General features: G+C 49.1%; 1 protein-coding gene across 12 annotated transcripts in view; it reads right to left on the bottom strand.

Moving 5' to 3' along the window:
- PRRC2B (proline rich coiled-coil 2B) overlaps positions 1–18657 on the bottom strand; it is an 83338-nt gene extending 64681 nt beyond the window's left edge. For 11 of the 12 annotated variants that reach the window (XM_043469872.1, XM_043469881.1, XM_043469874.1 and 8 more), the window contains exon 1: positions 18521–18657. The gene's annotated coding sequence lies outside the window, so the exon portion shown is untranslated. The remainder of the gene's footprint in view (positions 1–18520) is intronic. The other variant, XM_043469873.1, reaches the window with a different exon arrangement.
- Between the last annotated feature and the right edge of the window lie 655 nt (positions 18658–19312).

The following is a 19312-nucleotide window of genomic DNA, read 5'->3' as shown; positions in this document are numbered from 1 at the left end:
AAGCTAAGTGAAAACCTGAGGAGCAGACCCTGAGGGCCTAAGACTCCCTCCGCTGTTGGCCTCACAGGAGAGAGGGAGACAAACAAGACTGTCTCCCTCGAGGTCTCCACACTCCTGGCAAAGAAAGGGTCTTCTCTCGAAAATGCAGGCTCTTGGGGGCTCAAGAATAAAAGGATGGCTTCTCATTCATCCACCCCACCCCCAAGAGCTCCCTCTGACCCACCCACCAGGTTTTCCAATCATCTGTGTTCACCTGAGATCTCAACTAAAAGACAGAAACCAAATAAACAGACAAACAAAAGAACCTGGAGGAAACAAACAATGCCCCAGAAACCAAAGTTTTTTTTTTTAAATTAATGTCCTGAGGAAATTGAGAAGATGCTGAAAAAAAAAACAGGATTTTTTTTCTCTTAAGGGGCAATCAGAAAACAGGGAAAAGCCTGAGGAAAAATTAAAGACAGGACAGCCAAAACCCCATAATGTCAGGTTAATCATAAGAAAAGTACCAGACAAATCACAACTAGGAGCATTCTATAAAATATCTCCTCAAAACTCTCAAGGTCACTGGAGACAAGGAAAATCTGGTAATTGTCACAATCTAAAAGAATCTAAACGTGACAACTAAACATCGTATCCTAGAACAGAAAAAGGATATTAGGCAAAAATCAAGGAAATGTGAATAAAACAGACTTCAATGTATAAACACTGGTTAAGTAGCCAGGACAAATGGACCATAATAATGGAAGATCTTTTTAAGAGAACTGGAAGCAGAATAAACAGAACCTCCAACTTTTCTATAAATCCAAACTATTGTTACAAATTTTAAACCTTCACATCAGTAGAAGAAATGCAACACAAAGGATCTCCCAGAAAAATTAACAAGGGGATAGATGAATACTAGTCTCTACTCCTACCCCAAATTAGATTAATCCAAGGGTCCAAATTTAACTAAGATTTCCAGAAACACAAGAGGAGGGAAGTTATCAAATAAAAATTACACGAGAAATTCCCAGAGCTGAAGTATACAAGACTGCAAGGACCTGCCAAGTGCTCAGAGAAATGGATGTAAAAAGAACACAAGGTACAACGGGAAATTTCAGTACATTAGGGATAAAGACAAGAACCCCAAAGCTGCCAAAAGCCAACCATCACCCACAAAAAAGGTCCCAGGGAGGAACAATGGGAATGGCAGTGAGTCCTCATGAGCCAGTGACCTGACTTTCATGAGCATCATTAACCCTCCTATCCAGCTGACCGAGCCAAGCATGGGGATGGAAGGACGTTTTCAACTCACACAAGGCCACAAAACATTTACATTCTTACAAAGTTGCAGGGAAAGATGCTCTAGTGAACAAGAGGCAAATAAATGCAGTAGCCATTCCTGCCTGGAAGCCAGTTCTCCCTTCTTCTTTTCTACAGGAAGTGACCTAGTCCTCCCCCAGGCAGACAAGAGGCCTGAGAGGCTGGCCCATACCCAGCTGGGTGAGAGGCATGCCTGATCTAAGGGAAAAACTCAGCCCCCTTGCCAGTGACCCACCTGGTTCCTTAGGGACACCCCACACAGGACCAAAACCCAGAACCTGCCCACCTCTGGAGTTCTCCTTACTTGAGCCAATAAATGTCCTTATTGTTTAAGACAGCTTAAGACAGTTACTGTTACTTAATGCTCACATTCCCCAACCGATGATACACACAGGATGCAAGAAACAAGGGATCCAGCACAGAGGGACAAGACCCAGAGGGACCACCACCCAAGGCCCAAGATGGCAGCTGCGCTACAGCAAGAGCGGGCCGGCCCTGACGAGAGCAGGGCAGGGGTCCCCAGGGCAGATGGAACTGACAGATCTTCTAAGGCATCTGGGCAATTACAAAACAATATGTGTTGCATTTTACTGGAGCATTTGTAATCAAATGCTCCAGAAGATAGGAAGTTTAAAGTACACTTCAATTTATAAATCTTTCCTATTTTGGTAGTGCTTTCTGTATCCTATTCAAAGAATTTTGTCTTCTCCAAGATCATAAAGCTAATTCTCCTGTTTTATTCTAGAAGCTGTTTTCTCTTTTATGTTTAGCTCTGTAATCTACCTAAAACTGATCGTGGATATGATTTTGGGTAAAAAAATTCTCCCCCCACCCCCATACAGAGAATCCAACTTTCCCAGTACTTTTTATTTAAGATTATGTTTTTAAAAAAATTTTGGCCGCACCCATGGCATGTGGAACCTTACTTCCCCAACCAGGGATTGAACCCATGCCCCCTGCATTAGAAAGCTGAGCCTTAACCCCTGGACCACTGAGGAAGTCTCCTCCCGGTACTTTTGAAAAGGCCACCTTTCCCATTTGTCATGTGGCACCTTTGTCACAAATTAAGCGACTATTAATGCGCAGTCTGTTTCAAGATCAGTTCTGTTCTATCCATCTATTTGTCTATCCTTCTGCCAACACTGCGATGCCTTACTTACTGCAGTTCTTACCAAGTCCTCACAGCTAGTACTGTGTTCTTCAGCACAACAGCTGTGTTCTTCGAGGGTGCTTTGATTATCCTTGGCCTTTGATTTCCATATAAATTTCAGAAATCAATCTGGAATTGGAATGACACGGAATCCGGAGACCAGTGTGGAGAGAGGACACTGCTCCTGCCCCGCGGCGGGCATGCCAACTGCTAGCATCTCTGAAAACAGGCAGCCGTCCACCCAAGCCGAGCTAGCATCTCCCCTGGGACCTGGCAGTTCCACTCTTAGGTATGAACCCAAGAAAACACATACTCACACGCATGAAACATGTGTCAGAGTGTTAATAGCAGCCAGCACTATTCGGAATAGCTCAAAATGGAAACAAGCTAAAAAATCTATCACTACTAGAATCAACAAATACTAAATTCACATGAAAGTGAAAGTGAAGTTGATCAGTCGCGACCAACTCTTTGGGACCCCATGGACTATAGCCTACCAGGCTCCTCCGTCCATGGGATTTTCCAGGCCAGAGTACTGGAATGGGTTGCCATTTCCTTCTCCAAGGGATCTTCCCGAGCCAGGGATCGAACCCAGGTCTCGCGCATTGCAGGCAGATGCTTTCTGTCTGAGCCCCCAGGGAAGCCACTACATTCACGTAACAGAATACTATCTAACAATGAGAAGGAACAGACAGATGGTAACTAGGCTTACCATGGTGATCGTTTTGAAGTGGAAAAAATACTGAATCACTATGCTGTGTACCAAGAACCAATATAGTGCTATGGGTCAATTAAACAAAGTACCAGAAATTAAGTAGCTAAGTAACTATAACTCACTCACAGAAAAAGAGAGCAGATATGTGCCTACCAGAGGGGAGTGGAGAGAGAAAGGATGAAGGTGGTCAAAAGCTACAAATTTCCAGCCACAAGATAAGTAAATACCAGGGATGCAATGTACAACACGTAAACATAATTAACACTACTGTATGTTATATATGAAAATCTGTTAGCAAATCCTAGGAGTTCTCATCGGTAGGAAAAAAAGTTTTTTCTATTTCTTTAATTTTGTTATCTATATGAGATGACATTCGCTAAACTTACTGTGGTAATCACTTCACAGTGTATGAAGGTCAAGTCACTACCCTGTACACCTTGTCAATTATATCTCAATAAAACTGGAAAAAAGATAAATGAGAAGGAATAAACTCACACACAACTACACGGGTGAAACTCACAAATATATGTAACAACACTGATGAAAGAAGCCAGACACAAAAGCAGAATGAAAAGAGTAATTTTTACATGGGTAGGAAGTACACTCCACAATGAAAATATAACTGTCATTAACCTATATTTATAGAATAATTTAAAAATGAAAAAAAAATCACTATAAGTAGAGAACACTGGAAAACACAGGAATCTCTACACTTTGGTCTTAAGTAAGATTTGATCTAAAGCCCACTCAAAACAGAAACTAATGAATCATGTGAAACGGTACATCAGCAAACATGTTCAAAAAGTTACTCTGTATGTGTGACTTTACGGAAAACCCCAAATCCTGAAAAAGCAAAAATCTCTGACCACAGTGCAATAAAACAAGATGTAATGAAAGCAGAAGTAAAAATAATGCTATCAGTTGGAAAACCTAAAACTCCCTCTTAAAAAACTTTTGACTCAAAGGGGAATTCAAAACCATAGTTGCAGAATACCTAGAAAATAGCACAGATGGACTAAAGAACACCACACAGAAACAAAGACAAATTTGTACTCAGAGGAAATTTAATCATCTAAAAACTTAAAATTCCTAACAGAAAAGAATGAAATTAAGCATCTGATAAGAAGTCAAAAAAAGACACAACTGAATGTGAAGGCAAGCAGAAACAATTAACAAAGAAAACAGTCAAAGGTAACTTAATGAGCACATTTGAATAAAGCTGAAATTTAAAAGAGGAGTTCTTTGGAACAAAAAATAAAATAGCCACTTAGAGAAAAGTATTTGTACCCTCAATTACAGACAAGACACCAAAGCTCAGGGAGGTTAAATGACTGGCCCAAGGTCACTAGCTTCAGGTTAGGGCACAGCAAAACCTGAACTTGAACCCAGTCAAGTCTGACATCCAGGTACTGCTCCAGGAGTGTTGGGCACTGGAGAAACACTTGCCACTGTGATTACAGGGTCCACGCTGGCCACCAAGGAGCCCTGAGGCCCAAAATAAAATGCCCACAGTTCTCCCAGGCTCTGTCCGTACCCCTGGGGCCAGGGTGACTGTGCAGGCAGAGTCTGGCCCAGGGTGGAGTGGGGTCTGAGCAGGCAAGCATCAGGTAAAGAACCCCACTCTTAATTTAGGGTCCAAGGGGCCCACAGCGTGCGCCAGCCCCAGGATCCTCACCCACTGGGGTCTGCCTCGCGTCTCCCCAAGCACAGCACTTGCTCAGTGGTTCCAGTGACCATCGTCATCATTGCTGATCAGCTTAAAGCTCTTCCAGCCCCTTCCGTCACAGGTAGCGGGGTCAGTCCCTGTCCACCCAGCTGAGTGGCACACTGGCCTGAGCTGAAGCCTGGGAGGATTCAGCTAGAAATCCATCTGCAATCTGCAGAGAGCTACTGGCCTATTTCACCTTTTCAATATGCAGTTAACTTAGCAAGTAAGTTTACAAATAATTTTTAAATAAAAAAGTTAAGGCAATTTCAACATACAGCGAGGGATGGACAACTGGACGGATGTGCTATACAAAGGTCTCCCTGCCCAGGGTAAAACCTTACCAAGGACCTGGCAAATAAAAGAAACACAAAACACATAAGCTCTAGTTTTGTTTCTCCTTCCTTTTCCGCCTCCAAACAATGGCGAATTATCAAGTGAGAAGCACTCTGCAAATGCCATCGTAATCTATATTGTAAAATCTGATTTAGTAGAGAACAGAAGTTGGAGATGGCATTTGTATTGGATTGTTCCTTCTAACCAGCTCAATAGAGCAATTTCTGAGGACCAGTGATACATAAACAGACATGACTGAACTGGTTGGATTCCTGTGACCCCCATCAGGGCCCTGGAACCAGGAGATGAGGAACTTGGGGCAAGTCTGAGCAAAACTCAGCGCCTGGATGATGCTCTTACCAGCCCCCACCAACCCAGGGGTCTGGTCCATAGGTATGTGTCTTCATTTGAATTTACATGGGTTACCTTTGTAATTAGTTATCTCTTTTAACTAACAGGTATTTCTAACACACATTCAGTGTAACAAATTCATATGATCCTAAAATACACAAAACAAGTCAACCCAACTCAAAAGGTAACAATGTGAACTTGGTGGATGCTGTGTAAAGCTATCAGCAGTTTGTGGTCTTGGGTTTTTATTCTACAGATGAGGGTTGTTACTGTATCAGGCAGAAACTTGCTTTCTTTTATTAATACACTGTGGTCTTTTTTTTTTTTCTTTCGAGAAAACGCATACCACCCTGAGGCTCTTTTTAATGCCTGCCTAGTATTTCACTGCACATTTGTGCCACATTTATTTACCCACGCTCTCCAGACAGACATTAACTTACTTCCAACCATGTCCTATGACAAATAATGCTACAGCCAACATCCTGCTACATGTAACTTTACACGTGGGCCAATACTCCTGTATTGTCTGACATTTCTACAAAGCCTATTTTTAGCCTGTGCCCAAAGAACCGCAGGGCAGAGAGGTAAGGAAGGAGAGGAGAACTGGGACGCCGTCCAGAGAAACCAGCAGGGCTCAGACCCCAGACCTCTATAATCAGGTTCATTACACGGGAAGCCCTCTGGCAGCTCATGCCCACGGGGATGCGGCACACAGCACCCTTACAACAGTCCCTGTCTTCCTCAGGCAGCCCTCTCCACCCACCGCCCTCCCCAGCTTCAGGCTGCACGCGGCCCCAGAGGAGGCTTGTTAGCAACAAAGCATTCCACCTGGAGGGCAACGCCGCCATCTAATCCGAGCGGGGAATTACTCCACCAGGCTGGCAGAATAGTAATTTCAGCTGTGCAGAGGATCCTGCCAACAACGCTGGGGTGGCCGTCCTCACTGTCGCCCCTACAGATGAGGGAGTGGAGGCTGAGAGGTGAAGGACCAGGCCAAGGTCGCACCACGCCCTCTCTCACTCTACCATGCCCTTTCAGAGCTAAGCCGCGTGCAGCAGGGTGTGTGCTGTGACAGAGATGGTCCATCAATAACTAACCACCCCAAGCCACTCCTCTTTGAAGAAAATAAAATCCCAACATACTGAAGGCAGGGCTTCCCTGGTGGCTCAGATGGTAAAGAATCTGCCTGCAATGCAGGAGACCCCAGGTTTGACCCCTGGGTCGGGAAGATCCCTTGGAGAAGGGAATGGCTACCCACTCCAGTATTCTTGCCTGGAGAATCCTATGGACAGAGGAGCCTGGTGGGCTACATTCCATGGGGCCGCAGAAAAGTCAGACACGACGGAGTGACTAAGACACACGCTGTGAATGTGTGTCTTCACACACATAATGAAGGCAGGGGGCTAAAAGGGCTGGGTTGGTTTCAATGCTCTCCGACAAAGTCCAAAGGGCTATAGCCCAGGAATCCGTATGCCATTTATTCTCCAAGCCTCAGACTCCAGAGGAAACCCAGGATGATGACAGTCCCGGGCCACCAATCAGGCAAGACCAGGTCTGAAAAGGAAGAACCCCAAAAAGGAGGCCCAAGTGTTGCCCAAGGGTCCTCAGGAGGATGCCAATCTGTCTTTCCGGCACTGGAGAAGAGGAGCCATGTGCCCGCACGCACAGAGGCTGACTTTACTCACGGGTCATTAATGAGAAACGGCTCTTGTGGGACCAGGCCCCTCCAGACCGAGCTCTGTCTCACCGCTCCCAGTCCCGCCCAGTCCATCCTCGCCCCCACTCCCCAGCTGTCACAGACTGTGCTGCCCCTTCCCGACAAGGCCACATCACAGAGCACACGCCCACCTTGCCCCCGCTCCCCGGACTCCCCACGCCGACACCTTATCACCTGCCCGACGCTCTGTGGAGGGCAGCACCTGGCGAAGCCTACTCTCTGCTGCTGCCAGGCACGACCAACGCGGTGCGAGGACTCACCCAGGTGGACAGAGAGGGACCATGGCCCTTTCTAGACAGGAAAGGACCGAAGTGACAGTGCTGGGGAACCACATACAGGATGTCTTAAGTGTATAAACACAAAGGTAGGTTCCTATCTCCTGTTTCCCGGTGGTCACGTCAGGGTAAGCACTCACACGTGGTTAAAACATTCCCATTACTAGAAAACAAAACTATTTAAGATAGCACTCATCTCTCAATCTGAAAGAAAGAAAGCAACTACAAGGAATGACTTATTTTCTGCTCTGTGTACTTTCTGGAGTGTCTGGGGTTTGGGTAACAGACCTGTCCTGTCATTACATTACATTCTTTTCGTGTTTGGGTAAACCGAGCTGTGAGAAGCCCTGGTGGCTCAGTCAGTAAGGAATCCACCTGCAATGCAGGAGACCTGGGATCGACCCCTGGGTGGGAAAGATCCCCTAGAGAAGGAAACGGCAACCCACTCCAGTATTCTTGTGGGGATAATCCCATGGACAGAGGAGCCTGGAGGGGTTCAGCCCATGGGATCGCAAGGGTTGGACACGACTGAGCGACTAAACCACCAGCACCAAACCTGGCAGTACAGAACCAACACGGCGTCCCGATTCTGAGCTAACTAGGTGCCATCAGCACAGCAGCACTGGGAGGCAGGTGCCACCCTCTCTGGGCAGACAGAGAAACAGAGGCTCACATATGGAAACAAGGGTGAAGGAGGTCTGGTTAAGGTCCAGAAGGTCTGTCTGCCTGACACCACGAACTTCAACAAACCTTGTCTTTATTCTTTTTAAGACATTTACCTAAAACTCTACAAGAAAAGAACAAACTCAGTGAAGGGCAGCAGGCAGTGATCAGATGCTCCTTTTGGGGGTGTGTAGTGGACAGTAGGAAGAGCGCCAAGGGGAGGCCCTTGGTTACACTGTCTTGAGCTCCTGCAGGTGAGGGCAGGGGCTGTGAGACTTGAGTTTACATCTTCAGCACAAGGCTGAGCACACAATTAGAAACCTCAACCTCCAGCAAACAAAAGAGCCCCAAGTGTATAAGCCTGCCTGCTCCAAACCCCCAGGCCCTCAGCTAGTGCTGGATCCAGGAGCCATTAATAGCTACTGTTTACTGAGCACCTGCCCACCTGTGCCAGGCACCTTAGAAACACTTCAGCGTAGGACCCACTGAATCCTCCCCCAATGCCAGGAGGCAGGTGTCACTGTGACATTTTGCAGACAAACAGAATGGAGACTCCAGAAGATTAAATCATCTTAATCACCCAGCTCACAAGTGGAAGAACCTGGATATGAAGGCAGTTGACCAAAGCCAAGGGCTACTCTCCCTCAAGGAAAAGGAATTTGACGGATTCTCTCCAGGTTCCCACTAACAGTAACAAGCGCAAGGGCCAGTGCTCTGTATTCCCCACGGCACCCTGCCCTGGGCACTCATCTCCCGGAGCCCCTGACCTGATGAAATCCCACCCAGGCATTTCCAGGGGCTTCACTTCCGTACTCACTTCGCCCACTAGGTGTGAGTTCCTAGAATAGACAGGCGGGGAAAGTGGGGGCCAGAGGCCAAGTGGATGAGTAAAGAACTGGGAGCAAGAGAGCACAGGCCTCCAGATAAACCCCTCCCACACAGTCAGATGCATCAACAGCAGCAAGACCACCGAGGGCTGTAATGCGAGCCTCGGAAACCTCCGGAAGGGCTACTGTGAGAACTCCAAATGGGGGTGGTCTCGGAATGCACGAAGGCTAGAAGAAAACACCTGTGCCAAGTACCCCCCATGACTTTAACTGAAAAGGAAAATCAAAGTAAACCTGGCTACCTGTGCCTCTCCCCACATCGCCCCCACCAGCCCCCCACCGGCCTCATCTGAGCAGATGCCCAGGCACCTGCACTGGGAGTCCTCAGGGCACGCCTTTTCTGCCGTGCCTGTCAATGCCAATCAAACGCTGAGATCCTACAACCAGAACACAGGAAGCCTTCAACAGTCGCTGCTTTTAATTTGGGAAATGTGCACACCCAAAATGACCCCAAACGATGATTCATTTAGAAAAGCCCCCAGTCAGAAACACCCACTCTCATATACGACTTTATGTAAATTGGCACAAAATTTTTTGAAAAAAAGAGTTTAACGGAACTCTTACCGAAATGCTACTCAACGGGAAGACCTCACACTACAGAACATACTCTCACGTGCTATCACACACAAATTATATGTTTGTGAAGACAAATTTGACTGAATTTCACCAAAATTGTGTTATTATCCAAAAATTAGAAACAGCCCAATGTCCACCGATAGGAAACAGGGTAAATCACGTGAATCCACAGATCATTCTCTGTAGTCGCTAAAATAAATGATGTAATCAGTCTACACAGGTCTCATGGAGTACACCAAGACATTAAGTGAGGGGCAGCCTCCTCTAGGCCTACACACACACACACACAAAACATTAAGTGAGGGGGCAGCCTCCTGTAGGCCTACACACACACACACACACAAAACATTAAGTGAGGGGGCAGCCTCCTGTAGGCCTACACACACACACACACACAAAACATTAAGTGAGGGGGCAGCCTCCTGTAGGCCTACACACACACACACACACAAAACATTAAGTGAGGGGGCAGCCTCCTGTAGGCCTACACACACACACACACACAAAACATTAAGTGAGGGGGCAGCCTCCTGTAGGCCTACACACACACACACACACAAAACATTAAGTGAGGGGGCAGCCTCCTGTAGGCCTACACACACACACACACACAAAACATTAAGTGAGGGGGCAGCCTCCTGTAGGCCTACACACACACACACACACACACACACACACACGACATTAAGTGAGGGGGCAGCATCCTGTAGGCCTATACCACACACACACACACACACACGACATTAAGTGAGGGGGCAAGGCCTAACACACACATTAATGAGGGGGCAGCCTCCTGTAGCAACACACACAGCCTCCTGTAAGGCTACACACAACACCACACACCACACATTACGTGAGGGGGACAGCCTACAACACACACACAACATTAAGTGAGGGGAGCACGCCTCCTGTAGGCCTACACACACACCGACACATTTAAGTGAGGGGGGCAGCCTCCTGTAGGCCTACACACACACACACACACACACACACGACATTAAGTGAGAGGGCAGCCTCCTGTAGGCCTACACACACACACACACACACACACACGACATTAAGTGAGGGGGCAGCATCCTGTAGGCCTATACACACACACACACACGACATTAAGTGAGGGGGCAGCCTCCTGTAGGCCTACACACACACGACATTAAGTGAGAGGGACAGCCTGCTTTAGGTCTACATACACATACACACACACACACACACACACACACACACACACACGACATTAAGTGAGGGGGCAGCCTCCTGTAGGCCTACACACACACACACACACACACACACGACATTAAGTGAGAGGGACAGCTCCTGTAGGTCTACACACACACACACACACACACACACACACGACATTAAGTGAGGGGGCAGCCTCCTGTAGGCCTACACACACACGACATTAAGTGAGAGGGACAGCCTGCTTTAGGTCTACATACACACACACACACACACACACACACAGGACATTAAGTGAGGGGGACAGCCTGCTTTAGGTCTACATACACACACACACACACACCTTTTAAGTGAGAGGGGCAGCCTGCTGCAGGTCTACACACACGGGGGAATGGATAATGTGCATAATTTTTCTTCCCTGCTAGCAATCACAAAAAAAAACTTCAAACAATGGTCTCCTTTCAGAGAGACTGGGGAAGAACCCTTATGTTTTCCTTTTCTTTTTTTTTTAATGTTTTTCAATATAGATTAAATTTTCCTAAGTACTTTCTAAAACAAGTCAACTGGGACTATCTGGGCCAAGGTTAAGATTAAGACCTATTTTTGTTTTCTTCTTCCCTACACATGCATATTTTAAAAAAACCTTATAAATATAATTTTTAAAACATTAACAGTATGATAGATCTGTATATATTAGTCTGGGGGAAAAAAGCTCATGATTAAGTTTGAAAATGAAGAAAAGAACAGCATGAGCCCATCTTTGCTCTTTAGTGTGAGAAGGATAAACACACCGAACCATAAATGACGCCTATTGCCTTGGAAGCTGAAGAGAAGAGCATTCATTTTTCTACACATACTTGCTTTTTTTTTTTTACCCCCAGTAAGTATATTTTTGCAATTAATTTTATATCAGAAAGAATTCCACTTTATGCTTCAGGGCAGTGTTCCACTCTCCCCAACTATTTCTGAACACTCAGCTCATTCAGTCCCATGGACAGGTTGGCCCTCCCAGACCGGCCTGTGTGTTCTGTACGCCCTGGAACAGAGCAGTTCTTTAAGCTCTGAACTGGATGTAAACAACACCTGCCAAAAAAAGCTCTAAAGAAACAAAGGAACCGTGGAGAGAGTGCTGGAGGTGACCTCCTTTTTCCAGTCGGTGTGGCAGTGAGATCCACCCCCAATTCCACACAGATATGAGCTCGAAGCACATTGGGAAAATCGACTCAAGGCCTGAAGCTGAAGTCCTACCTGCCCCCCCACCCAGAGCACTCTCACCACATCCACATTTGAAGGGCCTAGCACTCAGGAAAGCAAGCTGACTCACTAGCTTTCTTCTGCAGCCCGGGCATTTCAACTTAGAAACACATTTTTAATACTCCGGGCTCCCTATTTTCAAGAGGTGCTTACTTCAAGTCGGCTACGTTCTCCAGAAGGCCGTCCCTGACCGCCTGAACCCAAGCCGAGCGGGGCTCAACTTCTCACCCTACGTGTAGGGATGGAGGGCAGTCTGTGAGAGACACGGAGCACCGGCAGGCGGGAAGCCAAGAATCCGCTCCATGTGACACGCATTCCACTGGGCCGAAGGGCGAGCCAAAAAACAAAAAAATGTTGGGCGGTTCCCAGGCAGTCCAGTGGTTAGGACTTTGCACTACCACCGCAGGGAACCTGGGATGGATCCCTAGTCGGGAAACTAAGATCGTGCATGCAGGGCAGCACAGAAACAAACAAACAACAACAAAAAAACCCAAAGTATTTCTAAGTTGTAGGCCATCTACAGACAAAGGGATAAACAAAATGCGGTTGCTGTGTGTATAATATAGACTGCTGCTGCAGCTTAGGCGCTTCAGTCGTGTTCAACTCTGTGTGAGCCTGCCAGGCTCCTCTGTTCATGGGATTCTCCAGGCACTCGGACTGGAGTGGGTTGCCATGCCCTCCTCCAGGGGATCTTCCCGACCCAGGGATCAAACCTAGGTCCCCTGCATTGCAGGCAGATTCTTTTACAGCTGAGCCACCAGGGAAGCCTTGTAAGAGACTACAGTTCAGCCTTAAAAAGGAACAGAATTCAGACACATGCCACAACACAGATAGATGAACCTTGAAAAACTATACTAAGTAAAAGAAACCATTCACCAAAGGACAAATATTGGATAATCCCACTTATCTGAGGGACCCAGACTAATCAAACTCATAGAGACAGAATGTAAAATGGAAGTTGCCAGGGCCTGAGGCAGGGGGAATGGCTGGGGCGGGGGAGGGGTTGTTAATCAGTGCAGAGTTTCAATGTGCGGAGAGGGGAGAGGATCAAGTTCTGGAGACAGACAGTGGTTGCACAACACTGGGCATGTACTTAATGCCACTAGACTGTACACTTAAAAATGGTTAAAATGGTAAATCTTACATCATTTTTATTCCACAATAATTTTGTAAAAACAAACAAACCAAAAAACCCTGTATTTAAAGCTGTGAAAAGAAAAGCAAGAGGAAAAAAGCAAACAGAAGCTGTAGGGGCTAAGGAAGAATCAAGGAGGGTGACGATGGAGATGGCTGAGTGGCTTGGAAGGCCTCTCTAAGGAGGTGCTGTCTCCCCTCACTGGACACGCGCTCCTGAGGAACATAAGCGGGGCATCCACATCTCAGTCCCAGAACAGTAGATGTCTAACTAGAGACCTTTGTCCACACCCAAGCCAGGAAACAGAGTAAGACCCCAACTTCGCTCATCAAAGGGCTTCGCCAGGACTGAGACCCCCAGAATTCAGTGGTCCAAGAAGGAAGCCACCCTGTGACCGAGGCTGGACACAGAGGGGGCCGAGGGCTGCAGGAGACACTGGTGCTGAGCCAAAGCGGGAGCCTGCACAGCCTCCAGCGGGAATTCTGCCCACAGGAGACAGCAGTGCTGGCCCAGGGCTTCGTAAGCAAGGGCGCTCCCTGAAGTCTTGTTTGGAAGAACAAAAGTGGGTAACAACAATCTAATCATGGAGGACTAAGTAAATCATGACATGTCCATGTAACAGCAATTACACAATTATTAAAAAATCATGTTTTCAATAACTCTGAGAAATATACTATAACATTAAGAGGATCTATAATCCTTGACGAGTGTATATAGCAGTATTTTCTAATTCTGAAAAAACATATAATCAAAGAAAAGAAATACACGAGTCTTAACGCAGTTATCTCTGGATGGTGAAGTTACAGGTGATTTGTGTTTTTATTTTTGTCTTTATTCTGTTCAGTATTTTGCAGTCCCCCCCACCCCTCAGGGAAAAGGTTGCTTTTGAGGGGAAAGCACTTAAAGGGCCTTGCACCATGCCTGGCCAAAGTCCGGCAGTGACTCCTAAAAGCAACACATGCTGTCTCCACATTAGCACAGGGAGGAAAAGGCTGGCAGCTTTCTTGAAAGGAGGAAGGATACAGAGCAGAGCTACAAAACCAGCTGCAGAGGTGGGAGCGGAAGGAAGTCACCTGGGAGAATGTGAGGGACTGCCAGCAACTCAAGACAGACCCTCTCTGCCCACAGACCCTCCCCACCTGCACAACTTCACAAGCCAACACCCTAACAGGAGCAACCCGCCCCTGAGCTCAGGCCACACAGAAAACCACCACCAAAAAAAAATCAAGCACAGCTAAGAACAAGCCCAACCAAGGCTTTTGGCTCAACTGAGGAAGGCAAGCCTCCCTCCCATAGCAGTCCCACGTGCCACCCACAGAGGCACGGCGACATCACCTACAGTAAAGCCCAGGTCCTCCTGTTCCCAGGGGAAGATGCCAGTCCAAATGGCACCTTAGTCACCCAAAAGCCTGTCTAAACAATTTTATTCCATCAGAAAGCTCACCATCTCCCACCTCTCTCTCATCTCCAGCACCACAGGCCATGCCTTCTCTTTTTTTGTTTTACTTTATTTTTTGGTTGTGCCACAAGGCACGTGGGATCTTAGTTCCCTGACCAGGAATCAAACCTGCACCCCCTCTGCTGGAAGCACAGAGTCTTCTAGTGGTCTTAACCACTAGACCACCAGAGAAGTCCTTACTTTTCTTTTTTTAATTGAAATATAGTTGATTTACAATACATTTAAGGTGTACAGTAAAATGATCTAGTTACATATACTTTTCTTTTTCAGATTCTTTTCCCTTATACACTATTACAAGATACTCAATATAGTCCTGTGATATACCTCGTTGCCTTTTTTTTTCCACTGAATTTTATAATGATTTACAATACTGAGTTTCAGGTGTACAGGAAAACGATTCACTTATATGTACATTTATTTTCCAAATTATGCCTTTATTTCTTTGTTCAAAGGACAAATCCAAGGTTCCCAAGTCTGTACAAGCCCCAGAAAAAAATCTTAAGAAAGAAATCAAGCTATGATTGGAAAAGAAGTCAGTCTAGTTTGCCCTGACTAAAATACAAAATTCAGGACACAAACCCCAACATCTGTTAGAAATTTTCTTTTTCACACTGAAATGCACTGCTTTAAAATCTAGTGTAGACAGGCCCTATTTAACACCTGCCCACCCATAGCAAGATACACACCTTTGACAAAAGAGAAGCCTCATTATCAAATTTAGAAATACATGTACTGGCCCAACTGGCCTATTCTGGTTTGAAATAGAAACAAATATAGAAATGAGCAATCTTAAAGCGGTAGAATAATGAGACATACAACCAGCATACAGCCATTAGCAACATGAGTCAGTACTTTGTGCAATGCAAAAAAAAAAAAAAAAAGCACAATAAAATAATCCTTCAGGGAAAAAGAAAAAAAAAAACTGAAATTTAAAAGGGATTGGGGGATGAGCTAACCAAAAGGCATAACAAAAATCCCTGGGCCAGGCTCCAGGCAACTAGACCGGGCAGGAACTAGTTCTGACTTGCCATTCCTGAAATTCCTCTCTCCCAAGGTTTTCTGGCTCTTCCTTCCCCAGACTCTCTTTTTACCCATTTGGGCTTGAAGAAGACTGGAGAGGACCCAGAATGAAACAAACCCCTCCACCATGCACACAGCATTAGGGATCCAGTCAGAGCTGAAATTCACAGGTAAATAAAAAGGTTGTGGAAGGGGCAGTGAATTCATCATATCACCACCCAGCTAACCTCCACAGTGCTGGGCCAGACTGAAATGACGGGCCAAGAGGCAGGAAGCAGGGAAAATTGAAAGGATGACTTGACCCACTAGAACGTCTCAGTCACACAGCCAGGAGGCCAGAAGGTTCCAAGGAGGTTTAAAAAAAAAAAAAAAAACCACACACACACAGAGAACAAAACAAAACCAAGGTGGCTGTGGGAATGCCAAAATGAACTGAAACAAACTCCCCACTGACTGCAGAACCACCTTATGTTCAAGCAGAGTCTCCAGGGCCCTTTACAAACAAGTTATAGGTTTGGTCCAGAGGTAACTTGGGTCTCAGCTCTTACCCATGGCCAAGACTGGGGTCAGTCTCCCTGAACTAGCCTCAGTCCTTCTACGGTCTCCCATAAACAGCACAAACCTCAGACTTGGCTGAGTAGCCTAGCTCTTTTGGCATTTCTGGTGCTACCAGGCAAAATCAAAACATAGGCTGCGGACAGAATTCGGGGTGGTTCCATCCACCAAAATGACAGGAGCAAAATATTAGGAATTAGAAAGACACCAGAAAACCAGGTAACCAATAAAAACATACATACAAACATTTTCATCACCTTCCCATGGATGGAAGTGCTTTGCTGCAAATAGTACGTGAGGCTCCCAAGAGCCCCAACAGATACCCAAGGCAAGGCATAATTATTCCCATTTTACAGATGTAGGAGCTGAGGCTGACTTGCGTAAGCTAACCCAAAGAGGACCAGAATCCAGGCTCCAAGGGACACATGTGCCCAAGCAAATGTTAATTTGCCATTCCCGAAGGAAAGCAGTTACCCTCAAGAGGCAGGACTCCCTGGGCCTCTGCTTGTTGTCCTCAGCCTTAAGCATCTCCTGTTTTCTGCTGTGCCTTAAACCCAGTTGCGGTAACAGCCTCAGAAAGGGCAGGCACCCCGATCCCAGGGCAGAAACCCACCACCACACAGCCCAGTCAGTGGAGTTCCTGAGGGCTCCAAAGCCTGCTCTTCTCCAGCCTGCTCTCCCCACTGAGCCCCAGCGCTGAACAAGCAAGAGCCCAGTGATGTTCTGTGTCCTGCAGTCCTCCTCCCTGGCCATGCCTCAGCCCAGCACCTGTGGCATCTGCCTGACCACTCAGCACAAAGAGTGGCACCACCAGTGGCTCAGCTTCCATCCTAGGACTTGATGGCAGGTGTACAAACAGCCACAGGAGAAAACACCATTAGGCACCAACTGTGTGCCAGGCCTTATGAGGGAGAGGATGCAATGTCCCTACGTGGGTCAACGAAGGCTCAGGGAATCTGAGCTGTTTCACACAAGCAGGGCTTGCACCTCAAAGTCAGGGCCTCCCCAGGCCCACCTAACACCCCAGCACTGCGCAAACAGGGCTAGATGGCTGCAAGTGGATTCCGAGAAACCATGCTGAGACTTCAAACGGACGGTTACAGGAACCAAACTGGATGATGTACAAAGCCACTTAAAATGCACACAAAACCTTACAGAAAAACAACAGTCTCAGGGACAATTGAACAATCCTTGAACCAAAGCCTTCTGAAGGTTTCTCTCGGGCAGCCATGTAGCAAATGACACACTCCGAAGAGCTCCCAGCCCCCCTTCCCCCTCTTCCTTCAAGCGACCATTCCGCTGAAAAACACCTCCTCGGCTCGCCTCAAGGTGGGCTTGGACCTCCCACAGTATTTCGAAAGAGGGAGAAAACGGTAAAAACAAACAAAAAACGCCTTCCAATTTCACGAACGCAAATCCACTCTTCAGAGGCCCGCGATTTCAACAGTAATGGGTTTTACTTGGGGGGGCGGGGAGGAAGAGAGGGGGGAAAAAAAAAAAAACCCATCTGGCAGGCCCTGAGCGGAGAGACATCCTGTTTATTATTAAACGTTTTCAGCAACAGAGCATTAAGTGTTTTGAAAATAATGCTCTTGTTCCCGCACTCAAAGCGCGGCCGTCTGGACGGCTGTGAGCCCCCAGCCTCTCGCACCCAGGCAGGCAACCCTGATCACCAACGTCGAGGACACCCGCCGGGGGGCGAGGGACTCCGCCCCCTGGGCCCCGAGGGTCTGCCCCGGGCCCCGGCCCTGCATTCCGCGGCCGCTCTCAGGAGGAAGCAAGATGGGGAGCCGGGCGGCAGGAAACCGGCCCAGACTCCTCTGGCCGCCGAGACACCCGCTGCCGCCGGAATCTGGGCCGGAAAGGCGACTCCCCGGGCGCTCCGCGGCCCCTCCCCCGGAGGCCCCCCGGCCCCGGGGGCGCCCCGACACCACCGCGCGCCCGAGCCCAGGCCGCTCGAGGCCGCTACAACAATGGGGAGAGGGCCGCCCGCCGCACCCTCCGCCCCACGGTCGCCCCCAGCCCGGCCCCACGGGCCGACGGCAGCGGCGCGGGGCGGGCCGAGCACCCGCGCTCGCGGACAAAGGTCGGCTGGGCCCGAGCGCCGCTGTCAGTCAGCCGCCGCCGAGAGACAAAAGCCGGCCCGGGCCGCGCCGCCTCCATCTTTTAGCGCCGCGCCCGCCGCCGCCGCCGCCGCCCCGGCCCCGCGCCGCCCCCAGCCGTCCCGCGCCCCGGGCCCACCTGGTCTAGTTCCGCGGGCGCGACTGGGCCGGGCGATGGCGGTCGGACGGCGGTCAGGCGGCGGGATGGCTGCGGATTGCGAGGCGGCGGCGCGACTGCTCGCTCGCTCGCTCCCTCCCTCCCTCCCTCCCGGGCTCGCTCGTCGCTCGCTCGCTCGCTGGAGCCTCGGAGCCTGTGTCTCGCCGCTCGCCTCCCTCCAGCTCTCGGCTCCCCGCCCCCCTGCCTGCCGCCGCCCCCGCCTCCGCCCGCCTCCTCCTCACGCCGCCGCCGCCGCCGCCGCCTCAGCCCGCAGCCGCGCCTCAGCCCGCGAAGCACCTCAGCCCGCGCAGCGCCCCCTGCCGCGCCGCCGGGGACCCGCGGTCGCCTCCCGCCTCCGGGCCCCAAGAGGGGGTGCTGGGGCCCCGGGAGAGGGGGGTCGAGCTCGCGTGAGGGGCCCTGGAAAGGGGCTGCAGGGCCTAGGAGACGAAGCCGGGAGTACGGGGCCTGGGAGAGGGGGAATCTGGGACTGGGGGCCCCCCGAAGAGGCCGGGGGAGTGAGGGGGGAGGGGTGCCTGAGGGGCGGGGCTGAGGGAAAGGGAAGGAGGCCCTGAGGCGGGGTTGGGTCGGGAGGCGGGCAGAGCGGGCCGGAAGAGGTGGGGGCTGGGCTGGAGAGGGCCAGGGGCGGGCGAGGCCCTGGCGCAGGGCGGCTTGGGAAGTGGAGGGGCGCGCGGGGGGCGCGCGTGGGGCGGTGAGAGCCCGGATCCCCGCTCCCCCCGCCTCCAGCCGCAGAACTGCGGCGCCCGCCGCCAGACT

Source organism: Cervus canadensis, chromosome 5, assembly GCF_019320065.1.
Source record: "Cervus canadensis isolate Bull #8, Minnesota chromosome 5, ASM1932006v1, whole genome shotgun sequence".
Lineage (NCBI taxonomy): Eukaryota > Metazoa > Chordata > Mammalia > Artiodactyla > Cervidae > Cervus > Cervus canadensis.
This window is presented reverse-complemented; position numbering and strand designations above follow the sequence as displayed.